Source organism: Lissotriton vulgaris, chromosome 7 (assembly GCF_964263255.1).
Source record: "Lissotriton vulgaris chromosome 7, aLisVul1.2, whole genome shotgun sequence".
Lineage (NCBI taxonomy): Eukaryota > Metazoa > Chordata > Amphibia > Caudata > Salamandridae > Lissotriton > Lissotriton vulgaris.
In genome coordinates, this window is record NC_141695.1 from 503106791 (window position 1) to 503121719 (window position 14929).

A 14929-nucleotide genomic window follows, 5' to 3' on the forward strand; every position below is an offset into this window, starting at 1 on the left:
TAGAACTTTTATATCAGCGGAGTATCAGCCTCTTGCGTAAGAACTGTAAAGTGTGGAGTTTCCTGTTGTGCTTGGATATTTTTTTATGTTTATTAAAAACCACACATGCTCAATTTGTTATAACAGCTGTGGGCGCAATGCACGATGTTTTATCCATATGTCAGTTAGACTGATACCTGAGAATCCTAGGGCATAACTGACAAGCCTGTGTTGCATTCTGAGGTACCACTTACACATGCGGATATCCTTCTGGGCCAATGACAATGACAACATTCATAAATGACGCCTTGGACAGTGGTTCTGAGCTCAGAGTCGTAGGGGGAGTGATAGAGAAAATGGAAGGAAAATCAACATTTTGAATGATCTCATATTCATTAGCTGCCACACTGACTTTTCCACGCTTCTCTGCCCTTCCACATTTCCACTAGAATGATTTAAGTGTGCAAAGTGTAAAATGCATAAAAGGCCCATCTGGTGAATTATGTCTCAAAGCATCTCAAATTCCAGCTGATGACATCCTCGGGCCTGTTGCTGATGTTAGAGATGCAGGACACTGGGTGCCCCCATTAAGAATGTACCCCTAAGTTTAGCTTTTTCATAGTTTTTGTAAGGTGTGCAAAATCCTTCTTTGAAAATTATTTGCCACAAAGAATATTGTAGATTGGGTAGATACATGCCCATTCAATGTTAGGAAAAAATGTGCTTCCTGGAATTTAATTTGAGTAGCAAACTTGCATGTTTGTTACAAAACACAGAGAGAAGTTATGTGTGCTTCGGGTTTAGATGAGTCACACTAACTGTTGCAAATGGCCACCAGGTGCAGGCTCTTGATTGTGCTTCTAGAGATAGTCAATTTCTTTCTCATTTATGTTCTATGTGCTCAAATTAAATATCGCGGTTCTTGATTGGATGCCACTGCAAAAGGACTTACTTATATTATGTTAATGGCATTTATATACCGCACAAATACCACTGGTCTCATGGCGCTTACCTGAAGGCTATGATAACTTGTTACTCCCAAGAATTTTTAATTAGGAATGTTTTCAAACTTTTTTGGAAACTCTCTGGCAATCCACTCCAGACCTGAGGTATCTAGACTGAAAATGCCCTGCTTGCCATGGTTGCTTTACCAAAGCATGGGCGGGTCAGCAGGTTTGCCTCAGAAAACCGTAGGCAACGATCGGGCACATAGTGCCTCAAACGTTATTTTATGTAAGCTGGCACAGTGTCTTACAATGCCTTGTGTGCAATACATAAGCCCTTAAGCATGGCTCACTGTTTAACTGGCATCCAATGGAGATATTGCAGCAGCGCAGTTGCATTCGGCCATCTCGGTAGCTTAAGTATCAATCTTACTGCAATATTTATTGTCACCTGGAGCTAGCCCAGCCACCTCTTGGGAAGGCCGATGTACAGAGTATTTCAATAGTTCAACCATGACACTATCATTGACGACACCACAGTCCACATATTTGAAAAGGAAATAACTGTAACCCGTTTCTGGAGCTGTCTCAAGAGACCTGTTCTTCTCCCACATACCACCGCCACTTGCTGGACATTGACAGGCTACTGTTCAGCCTAATCCCAAGGCTTTTAGCTAATGGACACGTGCATAAGGGGGATCCTAGTTCCAGGGACAGAAACTGTCAATCCAGGGATTTCCCTTCCTGGTGATTGCCAGCAATTGAGTCTTGACTGGATTGATCTTCAAAGCTGGTATCCAGTTCAGGGTGAACTGCAAGATGTTCTGTATGTTCAACCACGACTGTGAAGAGCTCTCAATCTGCAAGACCAGGTGAGTATCATCCGCATAATTGAACAGTTGTTAGTTCAGCTGTGCTAGTGCTGTAATCAACAGCTATAGATAGATGTTAAACAGCAATGGGGATAATGCAGATCCCCGAGGGACTGTCCAGACTAGCAACTCCCTTGCCCTGGAGACATAACCACCCATCTTCACCCTCTGTGAGTGATAACTCAAATTAAGGATCTTAGTCACGTGCTGTTACAGAATCTAAGCTTGAAATGGCAGCAGAGATACTGGACGATAGTTCCTTAAGTTACACGGGTCGCCCTTGCCTTCTTCAGCAGGCGGCTTACCATGGCTCTCTTGAACCTAGATGGAACTTTACCGGTCACCAAAGAGGCATTTAGAAGAGACAGAAGCTCAACCCCCATAACTGTGAAGACTAGCTTGAAAACCTCTGGCGGGCAGGCTTCCTCCGGTGAGCAACATTTGAGCGCAGCCAGTATTTATTTTATTTTAAATATTTATATAGCGCAACATATACCCGATGGCGTCAAGGCGCTTGAGGAAACTACATCAGGTGACCGATTAACTGAGCAACAGCTCAGACCAACTCCAGGTTACAAGCAGAAGAGCCAAGTCTTTAGGTCTTTCCTAAAGGATAGCAAATCGGGGGCATTTCTCAAATCGAACGGTAGCTTGTTCCACCATCTAGTGGAAATACTAAAAAAGCTTTTACCACCCCATCTTTGAAGACGGAACGTGGGTTCCTCTACTAACTTCAATGAGGTTGATCGCAAAGTTCGACATGAAAAAAGCTTCCTCACAAAGCATGGTCCAACGCCCTGTAGTGACAGTAGCAGAAGTGCAGATAACTGCAGACCCTGAAAAGGAGGTATGTCTACCGGCAATAAGGAGCTGGGCCACAATGGAGGGCCTCTTATCTCATTTTGAATGTCTCTGGTCTTGTCCATAAAAAAGTCCCGCATCCGGTTGCAATCACCTGGGTCTGCCACTGGGGCCTTATCTTTATTCTAGCTTAACTATCTCAGCACCTTAACGGTCTCCTTTTGTGGATCCCGGGTCTCAGCAATCTGTCATTAGTAAAAGGCTGCTTTAGTTGCCAAGATAGCTCTTTTATAGGCACCCCACTCGTTTTTTTATAGTTTCTAAAAACATACGCTCATAGTGCTTACACCATCTCCTTTCACACTGACAAAGCTTCTGCTTCCTCTCCCGTAATAAGGGGTTGTACCAGGGAGCATGCATGGTCCTATCCCTTACTCTTTCCCTCCATGTTGGTGGCACCTTATCTATGGTGCCTTGAATCCAATTCATGAACCATGCACTTTCCCGTTCCACATCCTCTCCTTTATTTGGGGTGGGGGTGTAATAAGACCCGTTGCCTGTCCACCAAATGGTGTTTATCAATTTTAGACCAACTGCATACTGTACACCAGACTGGCAGACAGCATGCCCGCTGAGTTGGCAGAGAAATATCAAAATTAAGTTGATAGTGAACTTACCAGCCAAAGGGTTCAATCGCTGCTAACCTGGCTGTCTGCTGAGTGGACCATACCAGGTCCAGAATCTGACCTTTATCGTGAGTCTGTATCTCAACTAGCTGTTCTAAACCCAACATTTCCATCCCTTCACTGAAAGCAACAGGGGGTCCTTTGGGATAGCGTCCCACCAATAATTGATATCCCCTACCACTACTATCTAGTTATATCTGCAGCTCACAGCACTCATCAGTTCCAAAAATTATTGATTAACCCGTTCGGCGCTTGTGACGGAACCGTTCCATCACGCGCCTCGGGTGAGCTGTGCTAGTGACGGAACGGTTCCGTCACGGCCCACTCGACACGCGTGCGCGGTGCTGATTTCGCGCCTGCGCGGCGCGTTCTATTGAGCGGGAGCGTTCGTGACGAAACCATTCCGTCACTAGCACAGCTCACCCGAGGCACGTGACGGAGCGGTTCCGTCACAAGCGCAGGTGAGCCGTGCAACCCCCCTCCCCCCCACCCCCTAGCACTGCGGCGGAATTCCCGCCGCAGTAAAGGGGTTAAACAGGGGTGTCATATAGGATATAGGGTGGGCGGTAGACTACCACAATAATCATACTGCTGGATTTCAGCTTTACTTTCACCTCCAAGACCTCAGCCCCATCCGTGGTTTCAGGGACCACTATTCCTGTAGTGAATCGCCTCTGGGGGAGAAATGCAACCTCTCCCCCTCTCTTCCCACTCGGTCGATTATGTGCAAGAAGGTGATGATAATCCGATGGCAGCTACTATATCCGGTTCTGACTCTGCCTCCAACCATGCTTCAGTCAGTACCAATAAATCCAACTCCTCCTCCTGCAGGAGCGATAAGATTTCCATATTATGTTTGTGCAAGAAACATGTATTTAGCAGCGTCGCCCTTCGCTCCCCATCCGAGTCTTGGTTTTTAGTAAAGTTGTCATGCTGGTCTTGCCGCCATCCTACTACTCCCTCGACTGTACTCCTGCCAATCTGTTCTGCCTCCCTGCTTCTCTACACTGGTGTAAACCAGGATAAACCTCATAAAGCTTCATTAGTCCTTCTACTTTTAACCTTTCCATCACCCAGCTAGGTAGTGGATGGGTGGCCCCTACCTCTCTCGCCTACCTCAACTCCTTAAAGGTGGACATAAAGGGTTAGCCAGGGGATCTGGCCCTTGATCCTGTTTGTGTGCGGACAGGCACAGACAGACTTGCTTTTGGGACACCTTCGGTGCAGCCACGCCAACCTGCCTAAATAGGTACTTGCCCCACACCCACCAATCAGCTCTGCTCAAGCAGCAGCTGACACCAAAAACTAAATGTCTCACCGGCACACAATCAAAAAAAGGCAGCCAGGAGCGGGAGGGCGAAAAAAGCCCTGAGCAATGTGCAAAGTGCAAATTCAGCGGTACATGAATAATAGTTTAAAATTCAGAGCGGTTTCAATTCGATTTAAAAACATACAGCCTGATTCATGAAAACCGGAATCTGCGATTCTCAAATTGCGATTAATTGCGAATCGCAATTTAGAAATCGCAGATCGGTATTCATGAATTTTTGCGAGAAAAAAATGCGATTCACACGCGGCCGCAAAAAGCGTTTGCGATTATCGAAAAATCGCAGAATAATCGCTATTTTGGGCAACATCCGTGTAGGATTTGCGATATCGTAAATAGCGATATCGCTAATTGCGAGATCGCAAAATGGGAGATCGCAAAATCGCGAGATCGGGAAAACGGGAAGTCGCATTTCAAGCACAGTGATGACATCACAACCAGGAAGCAGCCAGTTCCCATCCCCATTCCCCACAGTGAGGCAGACCTCGAGGCAGCAACAGAGTCAGCTCCTGCAAGGACACCTGCAAACTTGGAATACCACTTCCAATTCCACTGCAGCAATGGCTGAGGAGGCAGTACCTTGGCCCAGCAACACCGGGCGCAAGAGAAAACTGAAGTTCTCCGAACAGGAGTTGGAGCACCTCATCGAAGGGGTGGTGGAGAACCACTCCAAACTGTTTGGGAGAGAGTCAAGGAGGGTGCCCGAGCAGGAGAAGAGCAGGATCTGGGTCGGGATAGCGGCCACAGTGAACTCCGTGGGCGTGGCCGACAGGTCACTTGAAGAACTAAAGAAGAGGTGGTACGACCTCCGAGGTCGTGCCAAGGAGAAGGTTGCCGAGAGGTTGGGAGAGTCCCTGGCCACTGGAGGGGGAGGACCTACAGTCCCTCCAAACACCCCCATGGAGGATCGCGTCGAAGACACGTTGGAGGCCGAGGCGTGCATTGGGGTCACCAGATTGGACTCATCCCGCCCCACCCAAGAGAGCCAAGGTAAGTGGCATGCGACTGCGACCCTGTCCCCTATGAATGTCCATGACCCTATAGCCTCCCATAATGTTCCAAAGTCATGCCATCGGTGCACATTAGGTAATGCCCTAAAGCATTGTGGGACATGTAGTGTGACCACAATGTACAAGTACCCCAATGCAGCCAGACAGGTTCCAAAGTACGCAATGCCATAGCCAGTCAGGGAATGTCATCCAGCATGCATGTAGCAACTGCACGTGTGACAGATACATGCAACTAATGAACGTCCACTTCCCCTCACAGGTGGCGCACACAGCAGCGACAGTGACAGGCTGCTCATCGATGAGCAAGCACTGGATGTCGAGGAGGTGCCGTTACCAACACAGCCTGCACCAACAGGCGCAGCACCAACCCCTGCAGCCAGGCCCACGACATCTGTGCCTCCACCGTCTGGCGCAGCACCAACCCCTGCAGCCAGGCCCACGACATCTGTGGCTCCACCGTCTGGCACAGCACCAACCCCTGCAGCCAGGCCCACGACATCTGTGCCTCCACCGTCTGGCGCAGCACCAATCCCTGCAGCCAGGCCCACAACATCTGTGCCTCCACCGTCTGGCGCACCATCTACGCCTAGCTCAACTCCACCAGCAGCTGGCACATCCACATCTGGTCCAGTGAAAGCGGTGACAAAGCGGCCACCCACTGTGGCCAGCCAGCAGAGCAGGCGTGGCAGAGCTCGCCTGCAGAACAATGCCCCCAGCGCCAGGAGGGGGATGGAAGTGCGCTTGCCGAGCATGGGTATAGAGCGTAGAATGCTACGCATTCACCAGCTGCAGGCACGCCGGCAAGGGGCCATACAGATGCAGCTGTATAATATTGGCCGCAATGTGGCAGGTGTGGGGGAGAGGATGGACCGCATGACGGCAGCCATGGCAGGTGTGGAGGAGGGGATGGACCGCATGACGGCAGCCATATAGGCCAACACAGCTGCTCTGATATCCCAGCGCAACATGGCCCGCCGCCGCCACCGGCAGCTACTGACGCGGCTGGCGGCTTACACTCGATCGAACTACGTGATTGGGAATGCCACGTTGCAGCTATCGTGCCGGTCCCTGGCGCAGCAGCAGCAGCTAATTCAATGCTGCAAGGATGTGGCCAGGGTATTAGAGCACCTCACCACTGCCGTTATGGCACTTCATCCCGCTCCACCTGGCAATGTCGGGGACGATGCCAGCGAGGGCACCTCAAGTGTGAGCAGCCAGTCTGCCTCACAGGTAGGGGTGTTGAGACGTAGCACCAGGCCAACTGCAGGGTCACGTGCGGTGGCTGAGGAGGAGCCGGAGAGGCGCTTGGGTGCTTCGCGCCGGAGGCGCACCTGACTAACATGTACCTTTACAGGCACAGGCTGAACACTATAAGCCTGCCCTGTGTATTGGACGCAGAAGTATGGGGCAATACTGATTGCATAGGAAGGATGGCAACTTGCACTATTATTGTGAATCAAACAATATTATTTATTATAGCATCACACATTGGCGTTCTGTCATTATTTCAATGTGCATGCAATTGTGATTTGTTGGGTGAGGGGAGAGGGTGCACTAGAAACTGTTCATTGTGATGTGTTGCCTGGTCTGTGGCCTTCAGCTGGGTTCTCCCCGCGTGCATGGCGCACATGTGCAGGTGGCCGGTCGTCCCCTTCCGATTCACTGCCAGAGATGTCTACAGGTATCCGGCGCTTGGTAGCAATGTTGTGTAGTATTGCACACACAGCCACAATTCGGCAGCACACATCAGGACTGTAGTACATGGCCCCACCTGTCTTGTGAAGTATGCGGAATCTGCTCTTCAGTAGCCCAAAAGTCCTCTCAATGCAATTCCTTGTGCGTATGTGTGATACGTTGTAACGCCGTTGCTGTGGTGTAGCAGGGTTGAGGTATGGGGTGAGGAGGTATTCACGCAGGGCGTAGCCACTGTCACCTGAATGAGAGGAGCAGAGGGTGAGTGCCTGTGCAGCGCAGCTACTTCATCGCAGTGTGACATTGTGGAACAAGTAGGTGTCCTTCCCCGAAGTCTCCCCTGGCCAGTCATGTGTGGAGGCCGCTGTGCTGGAATATGAATGAGTCATGTGTACTCCCCGGGTACTGTGCCACTATGTCCGTGATGTATGTCTTAGCATTGCAGACCATCTGGATGTTGAGGGAGTGGTAGTACTTGCGATTGCAGTACATGTACTCCGTTGCAGCTGGTGGGCAGATGTGGATGTGGGTACAGTCAATGCATCCTATCACGTGTGGGAAATGGGCGACATTGTAGAATTGAAGCTTGGTCTCATCCAATTCCTGTTGCCTTGTTGGAAATTTGATGTGGTGGTGTAGCTGGGTCAGCATTGCGTCAAGGAAACTCCCTAGGCAGCGGGACATGGTGGGCTGGGATATCCCCCCAGCAGCCGCAACTATCCCCTGGAAGCTCCCGGAGGCCAGGTGGTGCAGGCTACACAATACCTGGACATGTGTTGGCACAGCATTGGTCCGCCTTGTTGGGTGCTGCATCAGGGGGTCAAGGTCCTGAATTAGCTTGATGATCATTACCCCATTCAGGCGGTACTTTGCGTATATTTGCTCTCTGGTTTGGCCCAGCAGGGTGACCCGCTGGCGGAATATCCTGGCATGGATTCTGCGTCTCCTCCGTGCTGCTTGCTGTAGCCTTCACCGCCTGACCACCATGTACATTCCTGGCATTGTGACACTCCTTATGCTGATGCTGCTTCTCCTTAAGTGTGTTTGGTCAGGCCAGCACCAGTTGCTGATTGGCCAACGGTTTTTCCCCCCAAAATTTTTTTTTCACAACCAATTTTATTGAGCATAAGAGTATCAGGAATGTGGTATCTTCACACACCAAGATCACCACAACAGTATCAATATAATGATGACATAGACAGTAATGAATGAAGCAAACGCCAATGAAGCTCAGCTTTAAAGATGCCCTAGCAGCCAACTCTAAACCCCAACTACACCCCCCCCGTACCCAACACCCCCCCCCACCACACGTGTACAGAAAGCAACACAAAGGAAATGTACAAAGAATAAGCAGGTATAGCGCAACCAGGGCTTTGCCACTTGAGGCCAGAAGTATCACTGCGGTCAAATGTCCTCCTCCTGCTCCTCCGGGGGTTCCAAGGACAGGCCACGGTAGTCGGCCCACCGTTTCCAGATTTTCCCCCCAAAATTTTTTTACTATGGATTTGATGGTTACCACCTGCTTTGGGTTGTCCTTAAATTGCGCCTCGCAAAATGCGATTTTGGAGTTTTTCGCTAATTGCGATTTTTCATGAATCCCGATTGCGAGGAATTTGCAATTTCGCTATTTTTTTCGCAGAATCCGTGATTTCTCGCTATTTCCGAATCGCAACTGGTCTACTGCCGGGATTCTGCGAATCTTTTAGCGATTTCGCAATTCTGTGTTAGCGAATTCGCTATTTTCGTGGTGAATACCGATTGGGAAATTGCGCCCGCGATCGCATTTTCGCAGCGATTGCGAGCGCAATTTAGCTTCATGAATCAGTCTGATAGTTAACAAGTATCAACCTCCCAGGTGAGTGCGTGTCTGCTCCAGACTGCCTAAATATGTCCCCCCAACTCCCCCGAAACCCACCAGTCACCTCTACTCAAGAAGCGCTGATGCCAAAAAAGAAATCTCTCAACAGTGCCCAATCAAAAATAATGCTCCGGGTGGGAGGTGTGTGTGTGTGGGGGGTGGGGGAGAGGGTGGTAAAAAAAGGCCTGAGAAATATGCAAAGTGCAAATTCAATGGTACATGAATAACAATCTTACAGCCTGATTCATGAAGCTAAATTGCGCTTGCAATAGCTGCGAAAATGCTATTGCGGGCGCAGTTTCCCTAATCGGTATTCACCACGAAAATAGCGAATTCGCTAACACAGAATTACGAAATCGCTAAAAGATTCGCAGAATCCCGGCAGTAGACCAGTTGCGATTCAGAAATAGCGACAAATCACGGATTCTGTGAAAAAAAATAGCAAAATCGCAAATTCCTCGCAACCGGGATTCATGAAAAATTGCAATTAGCGAAAAAAAAAACCAAAATCGCATTTTGCGAGGCGCAATTTAAGGACAACCCAAAGCAGGTGGTAACCATTAAACCCATAGTAAAAAAAAAAATTGAAAAACCGTTGGCCAATCAGCAACTGGTGCTGGCCTGACCAAACACACTTAAGGAGAAGCAGCATCAGCATAAGGAGTGTCACAATGCCAGGAATGTACATGGTGGTCAGGCGGCGAAGGCTACAGCGAGCAGCACGGAGGAGACGCAGAATCCAGGCCAGGATATTCCGCCAGCGGGTCACCCTGCTGGGCCAAACCAGAGAGCAAATATACGCAAAGTACCGCCTGAATGGGGCAATGATCATCAAGCTAATTCAGGACCTTGACCCCCTGATGCAGCACCGAACAAGGCGGACCAATGCCGTGCCAACACATGTCCAGGTATTGTGTAGCCTGCACCTCCTGGCCTCCGGGAGCTTCCAGGGGATAGTTGCGGCTGCTGGGGGGATATCCCAGCCCACCATGTCCCGCTGCCTAGGGAGTTTCCTTGACGCAATGCTGACCCAGCTACACCACCACATCAAAATTCCAACAAGCCAACAGAAATTAGATGAGACCAAGCTTCAATTCTACAATGTCGCCCATTTCCCACACGTGATAGGATGCATTGACTATACCCACATCCACATCTGCCCACCAGCTGCAACAGAGTACATGTACCGCAATCGCAAGTCCTACCACTCCCTCAACATCCAGATGGTCTGCAATGCTAAGACATACATCACGGACATAGTGGCACAGTACCCTGGGAGTACACATGACTCATTTATATTCCGGCACAGCGGCCTCCACACACGAATGGCCAGGGGAGACTTCGGGGAAGGTCACCTACTTGGTAAGTACACTTTGCCCACAATGTCACACTGCGATGAAGTAGCTGCGCTGCACAGGCACTCACCCTCTGCTCCTCTCATTCAGGTGACAGTGGCTGCGCCCTGCGTGAATACCTCCTCACCCCTTACCTCAACCCTGCTACACCACAGCAACGGCGTTACAACGTATCACACATACGCACAAGGAATTGCATTGAGAGGACTTTTGGGCTACTGAAGAGCAGATTCCGCATACTTCACAAGACAGGTGGGGCCATGTACTACAGTCCTGATGTGTGCTGCCGCATTGTGGCTGTGTGTGCAATACTACACAACATTGCTACCAAGCGCCGGATACCTGTAGACATCTCTGGCAGTGAATCGGAAGGGGACGACCGGCCACCTGCACATGTGCGCCATGCACGCGGGAAGAACCCAGCTGAAGGCCACAGACGCCGCAACCACATCACAATGAACAGTTTCTAGTGCACCCTCTCCCCTCACCCAAAAAATCACAATTGCATGCAAATTGAAATAATGACAGAACGCCAATGTGTGATGCTATAATAAATATTATTGTTTGATTCACAATAATAGTGCAAGTTGCCATCCTTCCTATGCAATCAGTATTGCCCCATACTGCTGCGTCCAATACACAGGGCAGGCTTATAGTGTTCAGCCTGTGCCTGTAAAAGTGCATGTTAGTCAGGTGCGCCTCGGCGCGAAGCACCCAAGCGCCTCTCCGGCTCCTCCTCAGCCACCGCACGTGACCCTGCAGTGGGCCTGGTGCTACGTCTCAACACCCCTACCTGTGAGGCAGACTGGCTGCTCACACTTGAGGTGCCCTCGCTGGCATCGTCCCCCCGACATTGCCAGGTGGAGCGGGATGAAGTGCCATAACGGCAGTGGTGAGGTGCTCTAATACCCTGGCCACATCCTCTCAGCATTGAATTAGCTGCTGCTGCTGTGCCAGGGACCGGCGCGATAGCTGCAACGTGGCATTCCCGATCACGTAGTTCGATCGAGTGTAAGCCATCAGCAGCGTCAGTAGCTGCCGGTGGCGGCGGCGGGCCGTGTTGCGCTGGGATATCAGAGCAGCTGTGTTGGCCTCCATGGCTGCCGTCATGCGGTCCATCCCCTCCCCCACACCTGCCATGGCTGCCGTCATGCGGTCCATCCTCTCCCCCACATCTGCCACATTGCGGCCAATATTATACAGCTGCATCTGTATGGCCCCTTGCCGGCGTGCCTGCAGCTGGTGAATGCGTAGCATTCTACGCTCTATACTCATGCTCGGCAAGCGCACTTCCATCCCCCTCCTGGCGCTGGGTGCATTGTTCTGCAGGCGAGCCCTGCCACGCCTGCTCTGCTGGCTGGCCACAGTGGGTGGTGCTGTGTCACCGCTGTCGCTGGACCAGATGTGGATGCGCCAGCTGCTGGTGGAGTTGAGCTAGGCGTAGATGGTGCGCCAGACGGTGGAGGCACAGATGTTGTGGGCCTGGCTGCAGGGGTTGGTGCTGCGCCAGACGGTGGAGGCACAGATGTCGTGGGCCTGGCTGCAGGGGTTGGTGCTGCGCCAGATGGTGGAGCCACATATGTCGTGGGCCTGGCTGCAGGGGTTGGTGCTGCGCCAGACGGTGGAGGCACAGATGTCGTGGGCCTGGCTGCAGGGGTTGGTGCTGCGCCTGTTGGTGCAGGCTGTGTTGGTAACGGCACCTCCTCGACATCCAGTGCTTGCTCATCGATGAGCAGCCTGTCACTGTCGCTTCTGTCTGCGCCACCTGTGAGTGGAAGTGGACGTTCATTAGTTGCATGTATCTGTCACACGTGCAGTTGCTACATGCATGCTGGATGACATTCCCTGACTGGCTATGGCATTGCGTACTTTGGAACCTGTCTGGCTGCATTGGGGTACTTGTACATTGTGGCCACACTACATGTCCCACAATGCTTTAGGGCATTACCTAATGTGCAGCGATGGCATGACTTTGGAACATTATGGGAGGCTATAGGGTCATGGCCATTCATAGGGGCAGGGGCGGCTCTAGGTTCATGGTGGCCCTGGGCAGGGAGCGTAGGTAGGGGGCCTCGGAAGAGGGGGTCCGGGTGGGGCGGAGCGCGGAGGCCAGTGAAGAGGGGGGTCATGGTGTTTTGAAGTTGTATAGAGCCAGAGGCCACCAAATCCCTGCCAGGGGCCCCCACACAAATATGTATCCATCCTCAGAGGATTTATATATTAAGGATATATATTGATGTGGTGGCCCCTGGGATTTGGTGGCCCTGTGCAGGTGCACAGCTTGCACATGCCTAAGGCCGGCCCTGGTAGGGGACAGGGTCGCAGTCGCATGCCACTTACCTTGGCTCTCTTGGGTGGGGCGGGATGAGTCCAATCTGGTGACTCCAATGCACGCCTCGGCCTCCAACGTGTCTTCGATGCGATCCTCCATGGGGGTGTTTGGAGGGACTGTAGGTCCTCCCCCTCCAGTGGCCAGGGACTCTCCAAGCCTCTCGGCAACCTTCTCCTTGGAACGACCTCGGAGGTCGTACCACCTCTTCTTTAGTTCTTCAAGTGACCTGTCGGCCACGCTCACGGAGTTCACTGTGGCCGCTATCCCGACCCAGATCCTGCGCTTCTCCTGTTCGGGCACCCTCCTTGACTCTCTCCCAAACAGTTTGGAGTGGCTCTCCACCACCCCTTCGATGAGGTGCTCCAACTCCTGTTCGGAGAACTTCAGTTTTCTCTTGCGCCCGGTGTTGCTGGGCCCAGGTACTGCCTCCTCAGCCATTGCTGCAGTGGAATTGGAAGTGTTATTCCAAGTTTGCATGTGTTCTTGCAGGAGCTAACTTTGTTGCTGCCTCGAGGTCTGCCTCACTGTGGTGAATGGGGGTGGGAACTGGCTGCTTCCTGGTTGTGATGTCATCACTGTGCTCGAAATGCGACTTCCCGTTTTCCCGATCTCGCGATTTTGCGATCTCGCATTTTGCGATCTCGCAATTAGCGATATCGCTATTTGCGATATCGCAAATCCTACACGGATGTTGCCGAAAATAGCGATTATTCTGCGATTTTCGATAATCGCAAACGCTTTTTGCAGCCGCGTGCAAATCACATTTTTTTCTCGCAAAAATTCATGAATACCGATCTGCGATTTCTAAATTGCGATTCGCAGTTAATCGCAATTTGAGAATCGCAGATTCCGGTTTTCATGAATCAGGCTGTAAGATTCAAAGCGAAGTTTGCAAGTATCAAACCCCTCATGCATACACTAGTTTCAATTTGGACCCCCGTTTTGTTTGCTCTTAATTAATAAATTATATAATTCTCCCATTAAGGAACCACGTACCTATTTAAACAGCTATTTGCATGAATATATAAGATCTTGCAAGAGCTGCCGGATGAGAGCAGATGCCTTGTATGTATTTTCAAATATTTGCAAACATGGATGTATATGTACAAACCTTTGGAAACGCAATGACCACGGACAGCCCTAGTTGCCGTAGAGAAAGTTATGTGTTTGGGCTACTGAGGAGAGACTGCGTCGGATCGTTAAATGATTAACTCCTTTGCTAATGAGATGAACGGAATAGTGTCAAATCATTGTAGGTGCACAGTATATAATACATGTGTGTGCTTGCGAGCAAGCACATCTGTGAATGTGTGCCTGTACCTTCACCTTTCCATTTAGACTAGCCTAGACCTAGGTTATCACCAAATGGCTGGAGTCCGCCAGCGACAAGATCGCCCCTTTTAAGTTAATTAGAACTAAGCGCCCCCACGACGCACATCGCTGGTTCTCAGACAGCCTTAAAACCTTAAAGCTGGGACTTCGCCAGGCCGAGCGTCACTGGCGTAGAAACTACGATCCTTTAGAAAAATTTCACTTCCTAAAATTATCCGGAGAATACAAACAGGCAATTTCAGCCGCCAAAACTGCCTACTTCTCCACAAAAATTCTCAACTCCGCGCAAAAATCTAAGGATATTTTTGCTATTGTGGAGCTCTCTCACCCGGACAGGGTGACCATCAAACCCCTCCCATCTCAGGTACTCTGCGACTCTCTTAACTGCTTTTTTGTTGACAAAATTAGCAAAATCAAAAACAGTATTTCCTCTGGTCCCCCGGCGCTGTCCCTCCCGGAGGTTGCCCCCTTTCTTAACCCCCTCTCCTTGACCCAGCTCCCCTCTATACCCGAAGAAGACTTCCTCTCCCTTCTAAACAAAGTTTCATCTGGTTCCCCCACTGACTGCTGCCCCCCGGCGATTCTCCGGGCCGCTTTCTCGGCCTGCCCTACTCCTCCATTAACTCTCTTGAACAATTCCCTCCTGCTCGGCATGGTCCCCAGTCAGTTCAAGAATGCAGAAGTGGTCCCCATATTAAAAAAACCCAATGCCGACCCTTCGGTATTGGGTAACTTTCGTCC

General features: G+C 50.7%; 1 protein-coding gene across 1 annotated transcript in view; it reads left to right on the forward strand.

Moving 5' to 3' along the window:
• DNAH9 (dynein axonemal heavy chain 9) overlaps positions 1-14929 on the forward strand; it is a 1435662-nt gene that overhangs the window by 1180619 nt on the left and 240114 nt on the right. The window lies entirely within an intron of this gene.